Source organism: Scyliorhinus torazame, chromosome 8 (assembly GCF_047496885.1).
Source record: "Scyliorhinus torazame isolate Kashiwa2021f chromosome 8, sScyTor2.1, whole genome shotgun sequence".
In the NCBI taxonomy this organism is placed as follows: domain Eukaryota; kingdom Metazoa; phylum Chordata; class Chondrichthyes; order Carcharhiniformes; family Scyliorhinidae; genus Scyliorhinus; species Scyliorhinus torazame.
The window spans coordinates 203,263,035-203,286,570 of NC_092714.1; positions in this window are offsets into that span (position 1 = coordinate 203,263,035).

Here is a 23,536-nt window from a genome sequence, read left to right on the forward strand (position 1 = left end):
TTGCTGTCCTCCAGTCCTCTGGCACTATTCCTGTAGCCAATGATGACATAAAAATCAAAGCCAAAGGTCCAGCAATCTCTTCCCTGGCCTCCCAGAGAATCCTAGGATAAATCCCATCAGGTCCCGGGGACTTATCTATTTTCAGCCTGTCCAGAATTGCCAACACCTCTTCCCTACGTACCTCAATGCCATCTATTCTATTAGCCTGGGGCTCAGCATTCTCCTCCACAACATTATCTTTTTCCTGAGTGAATACTGACGAAAAATATTCATTTAGTATCTCGCCTATCTCTTCAGACTCCACACACAATTTCCCATCCCTGTCCTTGACTGGTCCTACTCTTTCCCTAGTCATTCGCTTATTCCTGACATACCTATAGAAAGCTTTTGGGTTTTCCTTGATCCTTCCTGCCAAATACTTCTCATGTCCCCTCCTTGCTCGTCTTAGCTCTCTCTTTAGATCCTTCCTCGCTACCTTGTAACTATCCATCGCCCCAACCGAAACTTCACACTTCATCTTCACATAGGCCTCCTTCTTCCTCTTAACAAGAGATTCCACTTCCCTGGTAAACCACGGTTCCCTCGCTCGACGCCTTCCTCCCTGTCTGACCGGTACATACTTATCAAGAACACGCAGTAGCTGATCCTTGAACAAGCCCCACTTATCCAGTGTGCCCAACACTTGCAGCCTACTTCTCCACCTTATCCCCCCCAAGTCACGTCTAATGGCATCATAATTGCCCTTCCCCCAGCTATAACTCTTGCCCTGCGGTGTATACTTATCCCTTTCCATCATTAACGTAAACGTCACCGAATTGTGGTCACTGTCCCCAAAGTGCTCTCCTACCTCCAAATCCAACACCTGGCCTGGTTCATTACCCAAAACCAAATCCAACGTGGCCTCGCCTCTTGTTGGCCTGTCAACATATTGTTTCAGGAAACCCTCCTGCACACACTGTACAAAAAACGACCCATCTATTGTACTCGAACTATATCTTTTCCAGTCAATATTTGGAAAGTTAAAGTCTCCCATAATAACTACCCTGTTACTTTCGCTCATATCCAGAATCATCTTCGCCATCCTTTCCTCTACATCCCTAGAACTATTAGGAGGCCTATAAAAAACTCCCAACAGGGTGACCTCTCCTTTCCTGTTTCTAACTTCAGCCAATACTACCTCGGAAGAAGAGTCCCCATCTAGCATCCTCTCCGCCACCGTAATACTGCTCTTGACTAGCAGCGCCACACCTCCCCCTCTTTTGCCTCCTTCTCTGAGCTTACTAAAACACCTAAACCCCGGAACCTGCAACATCCATTCCTGTCCCTGCTCTATCCATGTCTCCGAAATGGCCACAACATCGAAGTCCCAGGTACCAACCCACGCTGCCAGTTCCCCTACCTTGTTTCGTATACTCCTGGCATTGAAGTAGACACACTTCAAACCACCTACCTGAACGCTGGCCCCCTCCTGCGACGTCAAATCTGTGCTCCTGACCTCTATACTCTCATTCTCCCTTACCCTAAAACTACAATCCAGGTTCCCATGCCCCTGCTGCATTAGTTTAAACCACCCCAAAGAGCACTAACAAATCTCCCCCCCAGGATATTTGTGCCCCTCAGGTTCAGATGTAGACCATCCTGTCTGTAGAGGTCCCACCTTCCCCAGAAAGAGCCCCAGTTATCCAAAAATCTGAAACCCTCCCGCCTGCACCATCCCTGTAGCCACGTGTTTAAATGCTCTCTCTCCCTATTCCTCATCTCACTATCACGTGGCACGGGCAACAACCCAGAGATAACAACTCTGTTTGTTCTAGTTCTGAGCTTCCATCCTAGCTCCCTGAAAGCCTGCCTGACATCCTTGTCCCCTTTCCTACCTATGTCGTTGGTGCCAATGTGGACCACGACTTGGGGCTGCTCCCCCTCCCCCCTAAGGACCCGGAAAACACGATCCGAGACATCACGTACCCTTGCACCTGGGAGGCAACATACCAAACGTGAGTCTCTCACGCTCCCACAAAATCTCCTATCTGTGCCCCTGACTATAGAGTCCCCAATTACTAATGCTCTGCTCCTCTCCCCCCTTCCCTTCTGAGCAACAGGGACAGACTCCGTGCCAGAGGCCCGTACCCCATGGCTTACCCCTGGTAAGTCGTCCCCCCCACAAGTATCCAAAGCGGTATACTTGTTTCTCAGGGGAACGACCGCAGGGGATCCCTGCACTGACTGTTTTTTCCCAGTCCCTCTTACAGTTACCCACCTATCTCCAATCTTTGGTGTAACTAATTCCCTGAAGCTGCTATCTATGACCCCTTCTGCCTCCCGAATGATCCGAAGTTCTTCCAACTCCAGCTCCAGTTCCCTAACTCGGTCTTGGAGGAGCTGGAGATGGCAGCACTTCCTGCAGGTAAAATCAGCAGGGACACTAACTGCATCCCTCACCTCAAACATCCTGCAGGAGGAACATTGTACTCCCTTCCCTGCCATTCCTCTAACTTTCTACCAAGATCTAGCTAACAACTAAATTAAATTTTTATAAAAAATAATAATAATATAATAAAAATATGGTACTTACCTCAGACCAATGGGTTTTATTATTAGGTTAGAGGAGGAGGGCGGGTGGGAGACACTACACGTGTAGTGTCTCGGGTTACCTCTCCACCAGAATTTATTGGTGAGGGTCTTCCCAGACGTCCGCGGGTCGACTTCCTGATCCCGCCTAAAAAACTAATTTAAAGAAAAGAGAAAAAGTCTCAGCTCCTGCTGAAACTGACTCACCACTCACCAGCTGCTCTCACGCCGCCGAAATCGACTGGCCTGCCCCTGCAAAGAGAAGTGCTTTTAAAGGTTGACTTACCTCCCAGCACCCTCCTTCCGCAATGCTCCCGCTGAAACTGACTAACCAGCTGCTCTCACGCCGCCGAAATCGACTGGCCTGCCCCTGCAAAGAGAAGTGCTTTTAAAGGTTGACTTACCTCCCAGCACCCTCCTTCCGCAATGCTCCCGCTGAAACTGACTAACCAGCTGCTCTCACGCCGCCGAAATCGACTGGCCTGCCCCTGCAAAGAGAAGTGCTTTTAAAGGTTGACTTACCTCCCAGCACCCTCCTTCCGCAATGCTCCCGCTGAAACTGACTAACCAGCTGCTCTCACGCCGCCGAAATCGACTGGCCTGCCCCTGCAAAGAGAAGTGCTTTTAAAGGTTGACTTACCTCCCAGCACCCTCCTTCCGCAATGCTCCCGCTGAAACTGACTAACCAGCTGCTCTCACGCCGCCGAAATCGACTGGCCTGCCCCTGCAAAGAGAAGTGCTTTTAAAGGTTGACTTACCTCCCAGCACCCTCCTTCCGCAATGCTCCCGCTGAAACTGACTAACCAGCTGCTCTCACGCCGCCGAAATCGACTGGCCTGCCCCTGCAAAGAGAAGTGCTTTTAAAGGTTGACTTACCTCCCAGCACCCTCCTTCCGTAATGCTCCCGCTGAAACTGACTAACCAGCTGCTCTCACGCCGCCGAAATCGACTGGCCTGCCCCTGCAAAGAGAAGTGCTTTTAAAGGTTGACTTACCTCCCAGCACCCTCCTTCCGCAATGCTCCCGCTGAAACTGACTAACCAGCTGCTCTCACGCCGCCGAAATCGACTGGCCTGCCCCTGCAAAGAGAAGTGCTTTTAAAGGTTATCTAACTATCTAACTTATCAGCCTATCTAACTGTTGGACGGAGAACTAGCCTGCTTCTCCAATGAGGGTGCTAGCAATTGTATTGTTCAGACTCTTTGATATCCCCCTCTGTAAAGCTCAAATGTATTTCCTTTTAGAAGTTAGCATCTGTATAGCCCCAGAGATCTCTGGTAAACAATTTTCCCAATATATTTATTTGCACCTAATGCCTCTAAATGCTTGTTAACCTTGTTACTGGATAAATCACATCTCATTATTTCTCTAGATACCTGCTTGTCCTTTTCCTTGTTTGTTATTTTGTTTTCATCTGAAGTTCACTGTTAACCTCGTTAATTTCCAATATTCATCACAAACCGCTTTGCTTCACAATTGAGCATTATGTGAAAAACCACTGCTCCCCCCCAATATGGTGATCCGTTGGAAGGGTGACTTCAGATCAAAGTGTGTCAGGACTATTGGCTTTAGTAGTGCCTCTTTAGTTTGTACGAAGGTCTTCTCGCACTGACCCACCCATTTCCATTTCCTGTTTTAGCACAGTACGTTGTGTAAAGACTTGAGAATAGCTGCTAAATTAGGGACAAACGTCCCATAATAGTTTAATGAGGCCAAAAACGAACAACGTTGATTTATATTTTGCCTCAGTTATGGCTTCTACTTTTGAAGGTGATTTGTGCAGTCCGTTTGCATCTATGATGTGCCCCAAGTATTCAATAGAAGATTAGAACCATTATCATTTTTCCTTCTGTAATTGAAGTCTATAATTTTATTGTGTCTGGAGTATAGCATCTAACTTTTGCAGATGCTCTTCTTTATTCTTCCCAGTAACTACGATATTGTTTGAGTAGAACTGGACTCCTTCTTGTCCACGTAGAATTTGATCCATGGTATGTGGAAACAAAGCAGGAGCAGACATGTTGTCAAATGGAAGCATTTTATATCTGAGTAGCCCTTTGTGATCATGATTGTCAAATATTGTTGTGAATCTGGATCTACATTTATCTGGAGATAAGCTTGACTATGGTCAGCTTTATTGAAATGCTGGCCTCCAGCCAACCCAGCTAATAAATAATCAATTAAAAGCAGAGGGTACTGTTCTGCATCCAGTACCTGATTGATAGTGACTTTAAAATCACCACATAAGCATACCGAACCAACTTCTTTCACCACAGGTACTATGATTGTGGCCCAATCACTCATATTAACGAGTTCAAGGACCCCCACCTTGATCTGCCTTTCCAATTCTTCCTCGACCTTAGGCCTAATGGCGTACAGCATTGACCTAGCCATTAAGCATCCTGTTTGGCCTTCGTCCTTAATCTTTAGCTTGACTGGGATCTTTCTTGCTTCCCAGCTCTCCATTAAAAACAATGGTTTCTTTAAAATCTTCGGTTGACCTGCTTCAGTCTCCAACATGAGTTTCACCTCGGCCCAGGTTCTCTCCATTAGGGCTGGACAGTTACCTTTATTGACATGCAGGGGCATATCTGCGGACTGTCCATTTAGCTGCACATTAATGGAACTACTTCACCAGTTTTAGTGTGACCATCAAGTATTTTAAGGTGATATGTCATAGTTTCTCTTGGTAAGCAGTTTCTGGTACCAATGAAACGGATCCACCTGTCAGCACCTCTATTTTCATCAGTTGTCCATCCAATAAAGTAGCAACAGAGTAACAGTTTGTTATGTCAACAATGGCCAGTACATTCACCTGATTGTGACTCTGGTCCTTTTTTGCATATCATGTGGAACTTTTCCCCTCTATTCAGTTTTCCATTTGGTCCATGCTTTTTACATTCCTTGTTTGTAACTTTGTTTCTTTCCCCCAACGCACAAATGCACAAAGTACCTCTTTTTCACACAATTCGTACATTTTGCAACTTTGCACCAGCAGTCTGCTGCTATGTTCACAGGTTTTGCCGATCAATGGAAATTTCGAATCCGTGACTGTGTTTGGGTCTCAGTGAACATTTTTATTGATTTTAGTGCTCAAACTTAATTGTTGAGCTTCCTGAGCTGCTAATTCCATAGAGATCAAGACTTGTTTGCCTTTTTTATGGTTAAGTTGTTTTCTGTTAACAGCCTTTTTAGGTAACTTAATTTCACAACCCACACACTAGTCTGTCTCTAATGGTGTCATCAAAAACATCTCCAAATTCTTCAAAGTAGCTACAAGCTGTGTGATTTATTCACCTTCTTGTTGGTTACGTTTGTGGAACCTGAACCCTTCGGCGATGACCAAAGGTTTAGGTGATGTGAATAATGTAGAAATTTCAGAGATATTGTATTGTAATTATTCAGTGAAGTAATGGTTAAAAGCTTGGGTTAGAGTGTGTTTGACTGCTGCAGCCATGCTTTTAAAATAATCTTGGTTTGAAAGACAACAAGCTTTTAGGAGCCTGAGGTGCAATTAACCGTCATAAATTATTGGGCTAATGCAATTTTGATTTGTTTAAGGGGGTTCCCTGGGGAGTTAATTTGTTTTCAACTTGGTAAGATGAAATCATTGCTGGGTGGAGCTGAGGCATCAGGGCTTTTTGAGAAAGCATTTTTTGGTTTCAGTTCTGATTCTGGCCGAATCTGAGATTAAGTAAGACAGTTTGTTCTCCCTATATGTTAGTTAAAAGAAATCATCTGCATTTAAAGTAGCGCAGACTTGTCTGAGGACAAGGAGGAGCTGAAACAAGCCAGTTGAAACAGCTTTTGAAGACATCCAGTCAGCGTTTTTACAGGGACTGGAGTCAAATTTGTTCTGTAAAGTAAAGTCAAGAGATCTCCTTCTCAATTAATAACTTTGTAAAGCAAGTATTGCTCTGTGCCATTGGTTTTAAGGTGGATTGAGAGCGGAGATGGTCTATTTCATGTTGTTTAAGTGGAAATAAAGATAGAAATCAAGAGTATTGTATTCACTCTGTTGAGTAGTATTGTTTTAAGGGATAATTGTAAGCTATTTTCGGTGTTACATTAATGATTTTAATACTGTGTTGGTAATAATGTTTTGTTCTAAAATAACATATCCCTACTTCATCATGCAATCATTCCTGGAGCAAAATATCTTTTCCTCACAGTCTTACAAAATTAAAATAAAATATTTGTGTTTCCATCCAGCATTCCAGCCAATGTTGGGGGCTGCGAGACAGAGGGGACCATTTAAAAGGTTGCTGTCTGTGGTGAGGTGAGTACAGATTAACTTACTTGCCTTGCAGGTCAGCTGTTGAGTTCGGGAGTGAGAGCTGGGACCTTAGAATCAGCGCGGGAATTTTGAAAAGCGCGGGGGCTGCGAGATTAACAACTTGCTTACCTTGCAGGCCAAGTCGATTTCAGCAGGAGCGGAGCAGGTTAGTCCATTTCTGCAGGGGCAGTGCGGAAGTGATTTCTGGGAGGTAGGTTTCTCCTTTAAATAAATTAATTTAAAAAAATTCTAGTGTTTAAGGTGGGAACAGGAAGTCAACCCGCGGACGTCTGGGAAGACCCTCACTAATAAATTCTGGTGGAGAGGAAACCCGAGACACTACACGTGTAGTGTCTCCCACCCGCCCTCCTCCTCTAACCTAATAATAAAACCCTTTGGTGTGAGGTAAGTACCATATTTTATTATTGTTATTAATAATTTTTATTCTTTATTTTTTTTTTATATATAATTTTTTTTTAAAATTTAGTTGTTAGCCAGATCTTGGTAGAAAGTTAGAGGAATGGCAGGGAAGGGAGTGCAATGTTCCTCCTGCAGGATGTTTGAGGTGAGGGATGCCGTTAGTGTCCCTGCTGATTTTACCTGCAGGAAGTGCTGCCATCTCCAGCTCCTCCAAGACCGAGTTAGGGAACTGGAGCTGGAGTTGGAAGAACTTCGGATCATTCGGGAGGCAGAGGGGGTCATAGATAGCAGCTTCAGGGAATTAGTTACACCAAAGATTGGAGATAGATGGGTAACTGTAAGAGGGACGGGGAAAAAACAGTCAGTGCAGGGATCCCCTGCGGTCGTTCCCCTGAGAAACAAGTATACCGCTTTGGATACTTGTGGGGGGGACGACTTACCAGGGGTAAGCCATGGGGTACAGACCTCTGGCACAGAGTCTGTCCCTGTTGCTCAGAAGGGAAGGGGGGAGAGGAGCAGAGCATTAGTAATTGGGGACTCTATAGTCAGGGGCACAGATAGGAGATTTTGTGGGAGCGTGAGAGACTCACGTTTGGTATGTTGCCTCCCAGGTGCAAGGGTACGTGATGTCTCGGATCGTGTTTTCCGGGTCCTTAAGGGGGAGGGGGAGCAGCCCCAAGTCGTGGTCCACATTGGCACTAACGACATAGGTAGGAAAGGGGATAAGGATGTCAGGCAGGCTTTCAGGGAGCTAGGATGGAAGCTCAGAACTAGAACAAACAGAGTTGTTATCTCTGGGTTGTTGCCCGTGCCACGTGATAGTGAGATGAGGAATAGGGAGAGAGAGCAATTAAACACGTGGCTACAGGGATGGTGCAGGCGGGAGGGATTCAGATTTCTGGATAACTGGGGCGCTTTCTGGGGAAGGTGGGACCTCTACAGACAGGATGGTCTACATCTGAACCTGCGGGGCACAAATATCCTGGGGGGGAGATTTGTTAGTGCTCTTTGGGGGGGTTTAAACTAATGCAGCAGGGGCATGGGAACCTGGATTGTAGTTTTAGGGTAAGGGAGAATGAGAGTATAGAGGTCAGGAGCTCAGATTTGACGTCGGAGGAGGGGGCCAGTGTTCAGGTCGGTGGTTTGAAGTGTGTCTACTTCAATGCCAGGAGTATACGAAATAAGGTAGGGGAACTGGCAGCATGGGTTGGTACCTGGGACTTCGATGTTGTGGCCATTTCGGAGACGTGGATAGAGCAGGGACAGGAATGGATGTTGCAGGTTCCGGGGTTTAGGTGTTTTAGTAAGCTCAGGGAAGGAGGCAAAAGAGGGGGAGGTGTGGCGCTGCTAGTCAAGAGCAGTATTACGGTGGCGGAGAGGATGCTAGATGGGGACTCATCTTCCGAGGTAGTATGGGCTGAGGTTAGAAACAGGAAGGGAGAGGTCACCCTGTTGGGAGTTTTCTATAGGCCTCCAAATAGTTCTAGGGATGTAGAGGAAAGGATGGCGAAGATGATCCTGGATATGAGCGAAAGTAACAGGGTAGTTATTATGGGAGACTTTAACTTTCCAAATATTGACTGGAAAAGATATAGTTCGAGTACATTAGATGGGTCGTTTTTTGTTCAGTGTGTGCAGGAGGGTTTCCTGACACAGTTTGTTGACAGGCCAACAAGAGGTGAGGCCACATTGGATTTGGTTTTGGGTAATGAACCAGGCCAGGTGTTGGATTTGGAGGTAGGTGAGCACTTTGGGGACAGTGACCACAATTCGGTGACGTTTACGTTAAGGATGGAAAGGGATAAGTATACACCGCAGGGCAAGAGTTATAGCTGGGGGAAGGGAAATTATGATGCCATTAGACGTGACTTGGGGGGGATAAGGTGGATAAGTAGGCTGCAAGTTTTGGACACACTGGATAAGTGGAGCTTGTTCAAGGATCAGATATTGCGTGTTCTTGATAAGTATGTACCGGTCAGGCAGGGAGGAAGGTGCCGAGCGAGGGAACCGTGGTTTACCAAAGAAGTGGAATCTCTTGTTAAGAGGAAGAAGGAGGCCTATGTGAAGATGAGGTGTGAAGTTTCAGTTGGGGCGATGGATAGTTACAAGGTAGCGAGGAAGGATCTAAAGAGAGAGCTAAGACGAGCAAGGAGGGGACATGAGAAGTATTTGGCAGGAAGGATCAAGGAAAACCCAAAAGCTTTCTATAGGTATGTCAGGAATAAGCGAATGACTAGGGACAGAGTAGGACCAGTCAAGGACAGGGATGGGAAGTTGTGTGTAGAGTCTGAAGAGATAGGCGAGATACTAAATGAATATTTTTCGTCAGTATTCACTCAGGAAAAAGATAATGTTGTGGAGGAGAATGCTGAGCTCCAGGTAAATAGATTAGATGGCATTGAGGTAAGTAGGGAAGAGGTGTTGGCAATTCTGGACAGGCTGAAAATAGATAAGTCCCCGGGGCCTGATGGGATTTATCCTAGGATTCTCTGGGAGGCCAGGGAAGAGATTGCTGGACCATTGGCTTTGATTTTTATGTCATCATTGGATACAGGAATAGTGCCAGAGGACTGGAGGATAGCAAATGTGGTCCCTTTGTTCAAAAAGGGGAGCAGAGACAACCCCGGCAACTATAGACCGGTGAGCCTCACGTCTGTAGTGGGTAAAGTCTTGGAGGGCATTATAAGAGACAAGATTTATAATCATCTAGATAGGAATAATATGATCAGGGATAGTCAGCATGGCTTTGTGAAGGGTAGGTCATGCCTCACAAACCTTATCGAGTTCTTTGAGAAGGTGACTGAACAGGTAGACGAGGGTAGAGCAGTTGATGTGGTGTATATGGATTTCAGCAAAGCGTTTGATAAGGTTCCCCACGGTAGGCTATTGCAGAAAATACGGAGGCTGGGGATTGAGGGTGATTTAGAGACGTGGATCAGAAATTGGCTAGCTGAAAGAAGACAGAGGGTGGTGGTTGATGGGAAATGTTCAGAATGGAGTTCTGTCACAAGTGGAGTACCACAAGGATCTGTTCTGGGGCCGTTGCTGTTTGTCATTTTTATCAATGACCTAGAGGAAGGCGCAGAAGGGTGGGTGAGTAAATTTGCAGACGATACTAAAGTCGGTGGTGTTGTCGATAGTGAGGAAGGAAGTAGCAGGTTACAGAGGGATATAGATAAGCTGCAGTGCTGGGCTGAGAGGTGGCAAATGGAGTTTAATGTAGAGAAGTGTGAGGTGATTCACTTTGGAAGGAAAAACAGGAATGTGGAATATGTGGCTAATGGAAAAGTTCTTGAAAGTGTGGATGAGCAGAGGGATCTAGGTGTCCATGTACATAGATCCCTGAAAGTTGCCACCCAGGTTGATAGGGTGGTGAAGAAGGCCTATGGAGTGTTGGCCTTTATTGGTAGAGGGATTGAGTTCCGGAGTCAGGAGGTCATGTTGCAGCTGTACAGAACTCTGGTACGGCCGCATTTGGAGTATTGCGTACAGTTCTGGTCACCGCATTATAGGAAGGACGTGGAGGCTTTGGAACGGGTGCAGAGGAGATTTACCAGGATGTTGCCTGGTATGGAGGGAAAATCTTATGAGGAAAGGCTGATGGACTTGAGGTTGTTTTCGTTAGAGAGAAGAAGGTTAAGAGGAGACTTAATAGAGGCATACAAAATGATCAGAGGGTTAGATAGGGTGGACAGTGAGAGCCTTCTCCCGCGGATGGAAATGGCTAGCACGAGGGGACATAGCCTTAAACTGAGGGGAAATAGATATAGGATAGAGGTCAGGGGTAGGTTCTTTACGCAAAGAGTAGTGAGGCCGTGGAATGCCCTACCTGCTACAGTAGTGAACTCGCCAACATTAAGGGCATTTAAAAGTTTATTGGATAAACATATGGATGATAATGGTATAGTGTAGGTTAGATGACTTTTGTTTCGGTGCAACATCGTGGGCCGAAGGGCCTGTACTGCGCTGTATTGTTCTATGTTCTATGTTCTATGTTCTAGTCTGGGATCGTAGTAGTGAGAAGTGGTCCTGCAATATATGCGCAATTTCATATGTTTTCAAGCCTGGTTTTTCTGGCTGCACCAGACTTCACAGGAGGTTGAAGTTTTCCCCCGTCCCCATTGTAGTCAGGAAATTACCTGCCGTAATCAGTTTATGAGCTCCAGCGCTCAATGTGCTCATCATACGGTCGCACAGCGCCAAATATTACTGCCATTTTTACTGTGGAAAGGGCTTGCGTAAACACGATATGTCGTGAACGTTTACAGCACAAATTTACTTCCTTTTTCAAACAAGATACTCATGAGCTTAGCGTGTTTCCTTCTGAGTTTTGCAACATTACAGCTCTAAACTATTGTTTTAGGTACTTTCTATGTACAGTGTCCCTTGTACTATTCTAAATCTTTCCAGGCTGAACATAGGTGGGCGCGTTTCTTTCAGATGTTGCTTCCTCCAAAATCTATGTTTAAATTTTGGTTCCTTCAATGGCTGTTACTGATATGTATAACATCCCTCTAACGCCAGTTTTTGTTTCGTGAAGTTATTTTATCTTCGTAATCGTTTGCCGGATGTTTGTGCATGGATTGACGATTTTTCTTCTCTGGGAGGCTGACAGCATTGTTCCAACCTTCTTATTGCCAGTTTTCTTTGTGGTATTTTTCAAGGATAGGCTTGCAAATCATGAAGATGCAAACAAACAAGGGATTTATTGGAAAGGTGTTTATTCAACTGCTGTAAAGATAGACTGCTCATTTGCCAAAGCAAACGGCTGATGATGACATTAATACATCACATGACCGGACTCTTAAAGTGACCTTGTTCCAACCAGGGAACATCATGGAGCTGGATTCTCTGTTTCTGGGACTATGTCCCCACGCCGTCGTAAAAACTGTGGCCTTTCACAACAGAAAAACTGGCGTGAAAGGGGCAGAGATTCATAGCCCTGCAGGGGGCTAGCAGGGACCTGGCGTGAAACTAGCATCTCTTGCTGCAAATACGGGCCCCCGCACTTCCGGGTCGGAGGCTGTGCATGCGCAAGGTGGCGGCCTCCAGCGGCCGCGCCGTGCTCCATGGCAGACTCAAACAGTGGAGCTGGACCCTCCAAATAGTGCCCCCGATCGGCCGCGTGCCGACCCGGACCACCTGCCCAAAATTAGTCCAGTGCCGTAAAAGGCCCCCCCGCCCTCCGATCAGCCTGCCCCCGACCACGGCGGCTGCAGGCTCAGTCCACAACCGCCACGCTAGTATCCCAACTGGCAGGAGGGTATTAGATCCACGCTGTTGGGACAGCGGAGAATGGAGGGGGGCGGGCCTCCAGCCACTTTTAGGGCCCCGAGAATCGGGGAACCGGCGGCGTTCCCGATTTGGTGCGCTGAAATGGATTCTCTGTCCCAGCGCCGGATGCGATTTCGGCGTCGGGGTGCGGAGAACCCAGCCCATGAATATACAACACACTCCAGTGTTGGTTGCACTGAGAATGTTTGAATGTATATGTTCTGAATAAAGAGACGGCTGAGCCCAGGAACAGAAAGGACCAGTTCAAGCCAAAAGCAAATTACTGCGGATGCTGGAATCTGAAACAAAAACAGAAAATACTGGACAATCTCAGCAGGTTTGACAACATCTGTGGAGAGAGAAGGGAGCTCACTTTACGAGTCTGGGTGACTCTTTATCAAAGCTAGAGAGAACTGGAAATAGAATCAGATTTATACTGGGGTTTGGGGGGCCGGCGTGGAGCAGTGGGGCTGGAGAGAGGGCCAGTGATAGATAGAGATTGACAAAGATGTTGTAGGCAAAAAGAAAAAGGGAATGTGATGATCAAGGTGATGATTAAGTTACTAGAATGTGTTAAAGGCAGAACAAAGGTAAACAGTGTGTCAAAGACCAATTAGGAACAGGGAACAGATGGTTCAAGTGGGGTGGGGTGGGTGGGGGGAGGGAGGGGAGCCAATGGTGAGGAAAAAACGGATCGATGGAAGAAATGAATATAAATTTATAGAAATAAAAATGGACTGAAAGTGGAGGAGAGAGTTCACAGTCTGAAGTTGTTGAACTCCATGTTAAGTCCGGAAGGCTGTAGTGTGCCTAGTCAGATGATGTGGTGCTGTTCCTCCAGTTGGCCTTGGACTTCACTGGTATATTGCAGCAGGCCTAGGAGGAACATGTGGACATGAGAGCAGGACGGTGTGTTGAAAGGACAAGCGACAGGAAGGTCTGGGTCCTTGCTTGTGGACAGACAGAAGGTGTTCTGCAAAGTGGTCACCCAATCTGCACTTAGTCTCTCCAATGTAGAGTAGACCACATTGGGAGCAGCGAATGTGAAGGAGGTGCCTGTGAAGAACTGCCTAACCTGAAAAGAGTATTTAGGCTCTTGGATGGTGAGCAACAATGAGGTATAGGAAGAGGTGTTGCATGTTCTGCGATTGCATGGGAAGTTGCCATGGGGTTATGGAAGAGTGAGCCAAGGTATCCTGGAGGGAACAGTCCTTGCGGAATGCTGACAGGGGAAGTGAGGGGAAGATGCGTTTGGTGGTGGCTTCATGTTGGAGTTTGCGGAACTGACGGAGGATGAATCTTTGAATATGGAGGCTGGTGGGCTGAAAGATGAGGACCAAGGAGACCCTATCCTGGTTCTGGGTGGGAGGGGAAGGAGTGAGAGCAGAGGTGTGGAAGATGGGTCGGGCATGGTTGAGAGCCCTATCAACGACAGTGGGTGGAAAACTACGTTTAAGGAAGAATGAGCACATGTTAACAGCACCATTTTGAAAAGTGGCATCATCAGAACAGATGCGATTGGGAGAATGGGATGGAGTCCTTACAGGATGTGGGGCGTGAAGAGTTGTAGTCAAGGTAGCTGTGGGAGCCTTCAGGTCTGTAATGGATGTAAGTGGACAGTCTGTCCCCAGAAACTGAAATAGAAGGTCAAGGAAGGGAAGGGAAGTGTCGGAGATGGACCATGTGAAGGTAATAGATGGGTGGAAATTGGAAGCAGAATTAATACATTTTTCCAGGTGCAGACAGGAACATGAAATTGATGTACTGATAAAAGAGTTGTTGGATGGGACCGGAGTAGGACTGGAACAGGGAATGTTCCACCTACCCCAAAACTGGGACCATGCAGGTATTCATAGCCACGCCTTTGATTTGGAGGAAGTAAGACAAATTAAATGAGAAATTGTTCAGTGATAGGGCAAGTTCAGCCAGACAGAGGATGGTGGTGGTTGATGGCGATTGCTCAGGCCTCTGTTCGAGGAAGAAGCAGAGCGCCTTCAGACCATCCTGGTGGGGAATGGAGGAATAGAGTGATTGGACATCCATGGTAAAGAGGAGGCTGTTAGGCTCAGGGATCTGGAAGTTGTTGATTTGATGTACGGAATCAGAGGAATTGTGGAAAAAGGGGGAAAGGAAGGGGAAAGGTAGTGGACAAGAGGAGAGAACATGGAGTCAAGATAGGAAGAAGTGAAATCAGTGGGGCAGGAACAGACTGACACGATGGGCCTATCAGGACAGTCCTGTTTGTTGGTTTTCTTAATTAACCATTTCAACTACTGCCAGTGGATAGCTTCTATCTCCTTGCTTAGACCCCTGAATTTAAACAGTATTTGCAGTTAAATAGCATTTGCACAGTCGTTGCAGATATACAATACTTGCATTTATGCAGTACTTGCAGTTAAATATTAAGTACAAATGATATTAGATTTTTATAAAGAAAATTAGGTTTCTTTCAGTTCACCAAACTCTCACGCTCTGTTGAGGTCGCATTTCAGTGCAATAGATATTTGGTAATGTGTTCCTTCTTTATTCTTCCTGCCAAAATGGCCAATTTCACATTTTCCCACATTATATTCCAATTGCCAGATCTTTGCCCACTCATTAACCTACCCATATCCCTTTGTAACCTCCTTATGTCCCCTTCACAACTTACTTTCCTACCGATCTTTGTGTCATCAGCAAATTTGGCAACTATCCATTTCATCCCTTCATCCAAGTCATTAATGGAAATTGGAAACAGTTGAGGTCCCAGCACTGATCCCTGTGGCACACAACTCGCTACATCTTGCCAGCCTGAAAAGATTCATTTATGCCTACTCTGCTTCCTGTTAATCTTACCCCCTCTGATGTTACTGATGAAATAGAATCTAATTACACTTTTGTATGAAATAATTATATTGAATAATATTATGCACCCAGACTGAAGAAAGTCTTCTTCTACTGCTACAGAATGGAAAAGATCTTCTGCACTTTATCTGGGTTTCCAGTATTGAATCTTTCCAGCAAATATGAATTTACTGTCACCATGTCCATATGGTGCAATGAGCAGAGCATGTTACTGCCGGCTGAGGCAATCACTGAAATCAGTGTTAATTGTTGGCATAGCGTTATAAATAATTAATGGTATATTTTCCAGTCAAAGTAACAATATTGCACAATGCTATTCATGTAAAATTTGTACTTTCTGGTGTACTAACAGTCATGATGGGATCACCTATCTGAAACGCAAAAACGAACACGCCTGCTTCTCTTAATATTAATGACCCACGCTGCACACATATTGGGTGATAGTTGCAAACACATTTTACTAGGACCTTTCTGTGATCTTCTGGTGAATTGATTGGTGAATTTTGTATGGGGAAATGCATGATTGATGGTCAAGGTTAAAGTCGGGGTGGAGAGCGTGAGGAATAGTGGTTCCGGAAACAGGTGAAGCACTGGGGTTTATGATTCATCTCCTAGGCCCTGTTAGTAACTTATATAATCTTTATTAGTGTCACAAGTAGGCTGACATTAACACTGCAATGAAGTTACTGTGAAAATCCCCGAGTTGCCACACTCCGGCGCCTGTTTGGGTACACTAGGGAGAATTCAAGATGTCTAATTCACCTAACAAGCACGTTTTTCGGGACTTGTGGGAGGAAACCGGAGCACCCGGAGGAAACCCACACAGACACGGGGAAAACATGCAGACTCCGCACAGACAGTGACCCAAGCTGGGAATCGGACCCGGATCCCTGGAGCTGTGAAGCAACAGTGCTAATCACTGTGCTACTGTGTAGCTAAACATTGCAACCAAACTGCAGAGTACAGACCACCAATGAGCAGCCCCAAAGCAGAACATATCTTCTTTATTAACAGCATAAATGATAGACAGTTAAAACACAACTTTTCTCAATTCATAGTTTCAATAATTAATTCAAGTAAATTAAGTGCAGACGGAAACTTTCCTCTTAATCTTGCATACGTAGTAATTTTCCAAATTTGTTGCCAAATTTTCTTTTGACGTCTGTGGAAACAAAATGCTTGGTCAGACATATCATAGTGGTTAAGTTAGTGGCCTTAATGAACCAGAGGTCGGGATTCAAATCTCACCACAGAAGCGAGGGGGGTAAATTCATTAATTTTAATACATTTAGAATGGTGACCATGAAGCTACTAGAAGTTAAAAACTGTTTCATTAATAATTTAGCGTCCTTACTCATGTCTGACACATATCTAACTCCAGACACAAAGCAATATGCTTTACTCGTAACTGCCCCCTGAGGTGACTTTGCAAGCCAATCATTTGTGTCAATACTGCCAAGAGGAAACTAAGACATAAAACAGTAGGTAGGGGATGCAGTGGCACAGTGGAATTGTCACTGGGCTAGTCATGCTCTGGGGATGCAGGTTTGAATCACACCACAGCAGATGGTGAAATTTGAATTCAATAAAAATCTAAATATTGTCGGGAGGAGAATTCATAAAATTCCAGACTCCATGAAGACTTACCTTATCAGGTCATATATGGGCAAATAACATCCTGAAGACCATCACCTATTGCTCTCCGTCAGTTGATAAATCAATCCAAATATGTGCCGGTTAATTGGATTGGCCATGCTAAATTGACCCTTAGTGTCCAGCGATGTGCAGGTTAGGTAATTGGGTTACTGGGATTTGATGGTTGAGTAGACCTGCATACAGTGTTCTTTGGCAGGGTTAGTGCAAACCGGATGGGCCGAATGGCCTCCTAAACTGTAGGGATTCTATGAATCTTCTTTGATTCTATTCCTCCATGTTGAACAGTACTTGGAAAAAGCCCTGAGGGAAGCAAGGGCACAAACTTGAGGATGTTCAATGTCCATTACCAAGAGTGGTTCAGTAGTACCATTGCTGCCTAAGATCTGAAGGACACAGCTCACAGGCTGGGCCTATGGCAGTTACTGAAAAAATTAACACAAGAGGAAAAACTCCTCATTGTCACCAATCTACCTGTTGATTATATGTATATCTATGGTCGTATTGATAGAAGTGACAACTGCAGCTGGATTGGCTACATATACTGAAGAGGTGACCATAGCTCCTGTAAGTTATAGACAGCAGTATACGCAGCTACTGTTGAGAGTGGGATTGGGCCAAGGACTGAGTTTAAAGGACTTGACTGGCTCCAAGAGATCAAGTTGAACTAGCTGAAATTTTTTAATTAAAAGAGGGGGACCTGCATGAAGTCCTGAGAACTGGAAAAGATTGAAGGATATTGACCCGGAAACCACTCTGAGATTTTTAGAGCAAGGTCTGAGACCTGCGAAATAGTAGACAAGGTAGAGACAGAACTAAAATGACTGTTCCTTTCCGTGGATGCCATTATCAAAAGATCATCCAAGTAAATGACAACCCTGGCCAAACCCTGCAGCAAACTTTCAGTAGTCCGCTGGAAGATGCAAGCCAATGAAACCCCAAACGGTAGATGTATATTTTGCTATAAAGCTCTTCAGAGTGTTTATGGTGATATATGATCTTGATGCATCACCCAGTTCTAACTGTTCGTAAGTGTGGCTCATATCGAAAGTGTGGCCTGAAGAGGTTTCAAGAGGCGGGATTGAGCTTAAAAAGTGAAAAGTGCACCTACCAAGCAAATTAAGTGATTTATCTTAGTTATCAGTTAGATGCTAAGGGGTTACTCCCCATGCAGACAAAGTGAGAGCAATTAAGGAGCGACCAACCCCTAGAAACACCTCAGAACTCAGGGCCGGGATTCTCCGAGCCTCCGCACCACAATCGCACTCGGTGTGGGGGCGGAAAATGGGTGTCAGACCCGCGATCGGGTCCAAAGCCGCTCCCGCCAATCGCGTGCGTGCGGTCGACGCGGCACCGGTCAGGGGGCCATTGATAGAGGCCCCCCCGGCGATTTCCGCCGACATCTGGCCGAGTTACCGCCGGCGTGGTTCACTCATGATTCTACCTCGCAAGAGCTCGGAGTGGTGGCCCCGGCCTCTCTGGTGGGGGAGCGGGGGAATCTGTCACCGGTGGGCGGGGGGGTGGGAGGCGGGGGGGGGCCTCCAGGATGGCCAGGCTCGCGATCGGGGGCCACCGATCGGTGGGCGTGCACAATCTCGGACCCACGGCTGGAAGTGCAGGGCCCTGTATCGGCAGTTGGAGCTGCAAGGAGTACTCCGGGGCCCTTGCTAGTCCCCTGCAAAATGGAGAATCACTCTGGATCCAGAGTGATCCGCACCCGTTTTCTCTTGGGCATGAGGACATAGCCCCATTAGCAGAGAATTCCACCCCAGATCTTTCCTGGGGATGGTCAACTATTGTCGAGGGTTCCTCCCAAACCTATTGACATTACTCGCATGGTTACATGTGCTATCAGAGAAGCGCCAAAGATGGGGTTGGAAAGAAACCACAGGACAAAACTTTTAAACAGGCTAACCAGGCACTGCAGACTTCATGTTTATTGCTACATTTTGACCCCTCTAAGATGCATCACCATCTGTGGAGAGCCTGTTTTATACCACATAATGGAGGCTGAGTCCCAGAGACCCATTGGGTACGTATCAAGAACCCTCACAGCTGCGGAAAGAGGAAACTCCCAAATAGAAAATGAAAGTCTGTCTATTATCCACGACATCAATAAGTTTCATTGGTACAGATACAGGAGGCATTTTACTATCATTACAGGCCACAAGCCACTTTTACGACGCTTCAAGAAAGGCAAAGATCGATGTCTTCTGCTAGGTTACAATGCTGGGCACTGTTCTGATTGGCCTATAGAAGTCTTTTTCAAACTTTTTTGCCCAGGAACCATTTTTACCAACCGGTCATCCTTTGGGTCCAACACCGGCTGACCTTAGCAATACATGCTGACTGACCTTTGCGGCCTACGCTGACTGACCTTTGTGACTCACACCAGTCAACCTTTGCGAGCCACCATTTTCACTTACCTATAATGTGACAGGTGAGTCTGCTTGGTCCTCACAATCTCACTTGCTTTGCCTCATTCAATGTTACATTTCTGATAGTGCCTTCAACTGATGATTTAAGATCGCACTGCATCCGTTGAAAAAAATCTAAAGGCTTGCCCTCGAACTTGCCACGTTTATTCTTCAAATGTCTTCCACCCTCAGCACATGTCGAAGGTGGAGATTTATAAGGGACTCCCATGCCAAGTTGAGGGCGGGCAGCAGGAAAGTGGAGCTGAAGGCGAGTGAACTGCCTTCCAAGAGGTTGGGAAACACCTATCAAGCATTGACAGCAGTCTCTCATAGAAGACATGCTTTGACTAGTTGTCTCCCAAAGACTATGGCGGGAGATCTTCAATGTAACTGATCAAAGACTTCCCAACTTGTCTGTCACATTTATTCAGTGATCCTGGCAACTGCTTACAGGTCAGGAAATGGCCCGGAGAATCAGTGAAAGCGGCCCCCGACTGGGGCGGCGGCAATCCAGCGGGCGCCCGAACATCTGTGCCAGAGAATCGGCGAGCCAGCGTCGGAGCGGCACAGCGCGATTCTCACGCGCCCCCCCCCTCCCCGGGGATTCTCCGGCCCGGAGCGGGGTCGGAGAATCCCGGCCATAGTTCTTCAGTAACCTCTTTATATTTTCATTTAAACTCTCAACACAGCTCCCTGTTGAGATAAGTTATTCAACAAATTTTGAATTTCAGCCAAACATTCATAATGGGCTCAGCTATAATACCATATACTGGGAAATGTAGACAGTGGATGATATTGAAACTGAAATCCAGTTGGCCATCTCCTTTTCCAAGTTACAACAGATGTCCTGGGCGACATTCTCCGACCCCCCGCCGGGTCGGAGAATCACCGGGGGCGGGCGTGAATCCCGCCCCCGCCGGTTGCCGAAGTCTCCGGCACCGGAGATTCGGCGGGGGCGGGAATCACGCCGCGCCGGTTGGCGGGCCCCCCCCCGCTTGATTCTCTGGCCCGGATGGGCCGAAGTCCCGCCGATAAATTGCCTGTCCCGCCGGCGTAAATTAAATCACCTACCTTACCGGCGGGACAAGGTGGCGTGGGCGGGCTCCGGGGTCCTGGGGGGGGCGCGGGGTGATCTGGCCCCGGGGGGTGCCCCCACGGTGGCCTGGCCCGCGATCGGGGCCCACCGATCCGCGGGCGGGCCTGTGCCGTGGGAGCACTCTTTCCCTTCCGCCACCGCCACGGTCTTCACCATGGCGGAGGCGGAAGAGACTCCCTCCACTGCGCATGCGTGGGAAGCTGTCAGCGGCCGCTGACGCTCCCGCGCATGCGCCACCCGGGGATGTCATTTCCACGCCAGCTGGCGGGGCACCAAAGGCCTTTTCCGCCAGCTGGCGGGGCAGAAATTCCTCCGGCGTCGGCCTAGCCCCTCAATGTTAGGGCTCGGCCCCCAAAGATGCGGAGCATTCCGCACCTTTGGGGCGGCGCGATGCCCGTCTGATTGGCGCCGATTTGGGCGCCAGTCGGCGGACATCGCGCTGTTTCCGGAGAAAACTATGGATTAATTTCCGGCCCCCTGTCTATGAAAGCAGTCCAAGAGCCGCTGGCATTTTTTTCATCTAAATGAAAGTTGCTGAAGTATTTTGAATTTAATGGGGCTCAAGACATTTAAATTACCTCAGATTTATTACACTAGAGATCCCAAACAGTGTTTTCTTCACTTTTGAATGCACCATAGTGCACTTCCCAAGAGGAAAAGTGATCTAATCCATGTCAGTATTTAAACAATGCTGGTCAATTTAATGGTCAATTTTCCTTTTTTAGGAAAGAGCCCTATGATGAATTGCTGCAGTTTAAACACATCTACATTACAAAGTATCATCCAATAGTGACATTTGAAGTTGTCAAAACTGTCAGAAAGTTGCCAACTCCTCAGTAGATTACCTACTTCCAGTGGTCACAAACTCTCCAACAAGGTGGTGTGTTTTTAGAATTACCAAAACCGGCACGGGTGGAGGAAACTAGCAGGGGTTGGGGAAAGAAGTTCAAATTCCCTATAGGGCTCACAATGGTGACCGTGACATCAGAGGAGGTACATGCAGGGCCACAAACCAAGGACTTTCTAACCCATGTAAAGGCCACACTCAATAACATGGGCTTGGGACCAGAGAGGAAATTCACTTTTTGCAGACAAAACATTGAAGAGTTCAAGATTTCCTCAACCCCAATCCCACCTCCATCAGGAGACAAATATCCAGCTCCATCTCTGTTGCGCTTTGATAATGTGTAGACAACTATCACATTGTGATGTCCTCCATCATAATGCTAGCTGATGGACATAGCTGTCAGGCAGTTCTAGAACATGAGCCTGTTGGCATAGCCTCGAGGGTACAAAGCAAATGTTTTTGCTACATTTGTTCCAAGTCAGTCTTTGTTCTTAGGTTTTTAATTGGGTTTGTTCCTGTAGTTCAAAGCAAAACATACAATATAAATCAATTATAGTTCAGTGACAAACATTAAAGCAGGATTAACAACAAAAAAATGCAAAAGGGGATGAAGTTCATAAATCTTACAAGGATATTCTCTCGAACATTCTTGCAGTGATTAATCTGTTTTGCAGCTAGCAGCAAAAAAGAACCACAGTTTGTAACAACTGTGAAAATACACAGTGATAAAATTATCATCATAATTATTGTAAAGCAAGGTAAGAACAAGCACCAAGGCCTTCTGCATTAATATTTTACACACCATTATAAGATTGCATCTTAATTTTATGTAGTTCTTCAAGTTTGCGATATTGCATCTAAGCTGCTTCCAGTTAAATTGCTGACTGGAAAAGTGAAGAAAAGCAAACCAAAGTAAATCCTGAAAAGAATAGGTAACATTGTGGTGAATGTGCTCATTACTCTGATGTGGAGCTGAGTCAAATCAAAATTGAGAGCTCTTCCTCTCCTTCGCACCTTTTTTAAAGGAGCCTGCAGCTGGTCAAATCCAGACAATATGTCAGGATAGTCACAACTGAAACATAACCCCTTGGTCACAAAGAGGAGGTAACCCAAAAAATTAAACAAAAACAACATACATTTCAATAAAATATCAGATTAAAATGTAGATATTGTGATACGCCCAGTGATCTATCAAAGTGCTTTGACTTACTTTTCACCACTGAAGCAAAAAACAGGAAGCTGGATTTGGTTTCAGTTAAGGGGTAACCCTAATCCTCCAGCAGGAAACTGATTCAAGCTACTTTTTTTTGCATGCATATGTCCTCAATTGGTATGGCGACGGGTTTCCTATCCAATGAGAGCCAGATGGGGGTGGGAATGGAAGCAGGTCAGTTGAAATGTGGGACCGATTTAGACTGCAGTCATCATTGAGGCTGCTGGTTGTCCTGAGTGACAGCATGCAGCAGGAGTACTCCTCTGTTCATTGTCATCGCCCACCAACTCTTCCACTTTCCCTCTTACTTTCTCCTCTCTTACCTTCTGGGGGGTGAAGCCCATGCAAACTCGGGGAGAATGTGCAAACTCCACACAGACAGTGACTGAGGTAAGACGTCCAGTCCTTTTCGGTTGTATTCAACGTTATGGCACAAAGATTGTTGTCAAGGGTCAGTGATCTGTCAAAAGAATAAAATGACGTCCATAAAGGTCATGGTGAAACCTTCTTACCCCAAATATGATGCTCAAAATTTCTTTTTCTGGTATAGTGCAATTAATTTCAGCAAGAACTGTGGCAAAAAGGACCATATTCCCAAAGCATGCCGGATTCGGCAAGCTTCACAAGCACCTAAAATGTGCACACACCTAAGCATATTGGTCGAGTCTCTAAAATAAAAGACCAAGTTCAAGACCCCTCAGGAGACGACATACCCGAATGACTTCAAGAGCTGAAACAAGACATTTTGTTGGTGTGGGAGGATCAACAACGTTTTTGGGTATTCCCAAGACTTGATTGTAACCAAGTCAAATGGAAGTGGATATGGGTGCAGCTGTATCATTGATACCGGAGAGCTAGTAAGAGTTTGTCAAACAAATGCTATCGGTCAAGCCTCTACTGAAAGCATTATGTGCGAGACAACTGCATCA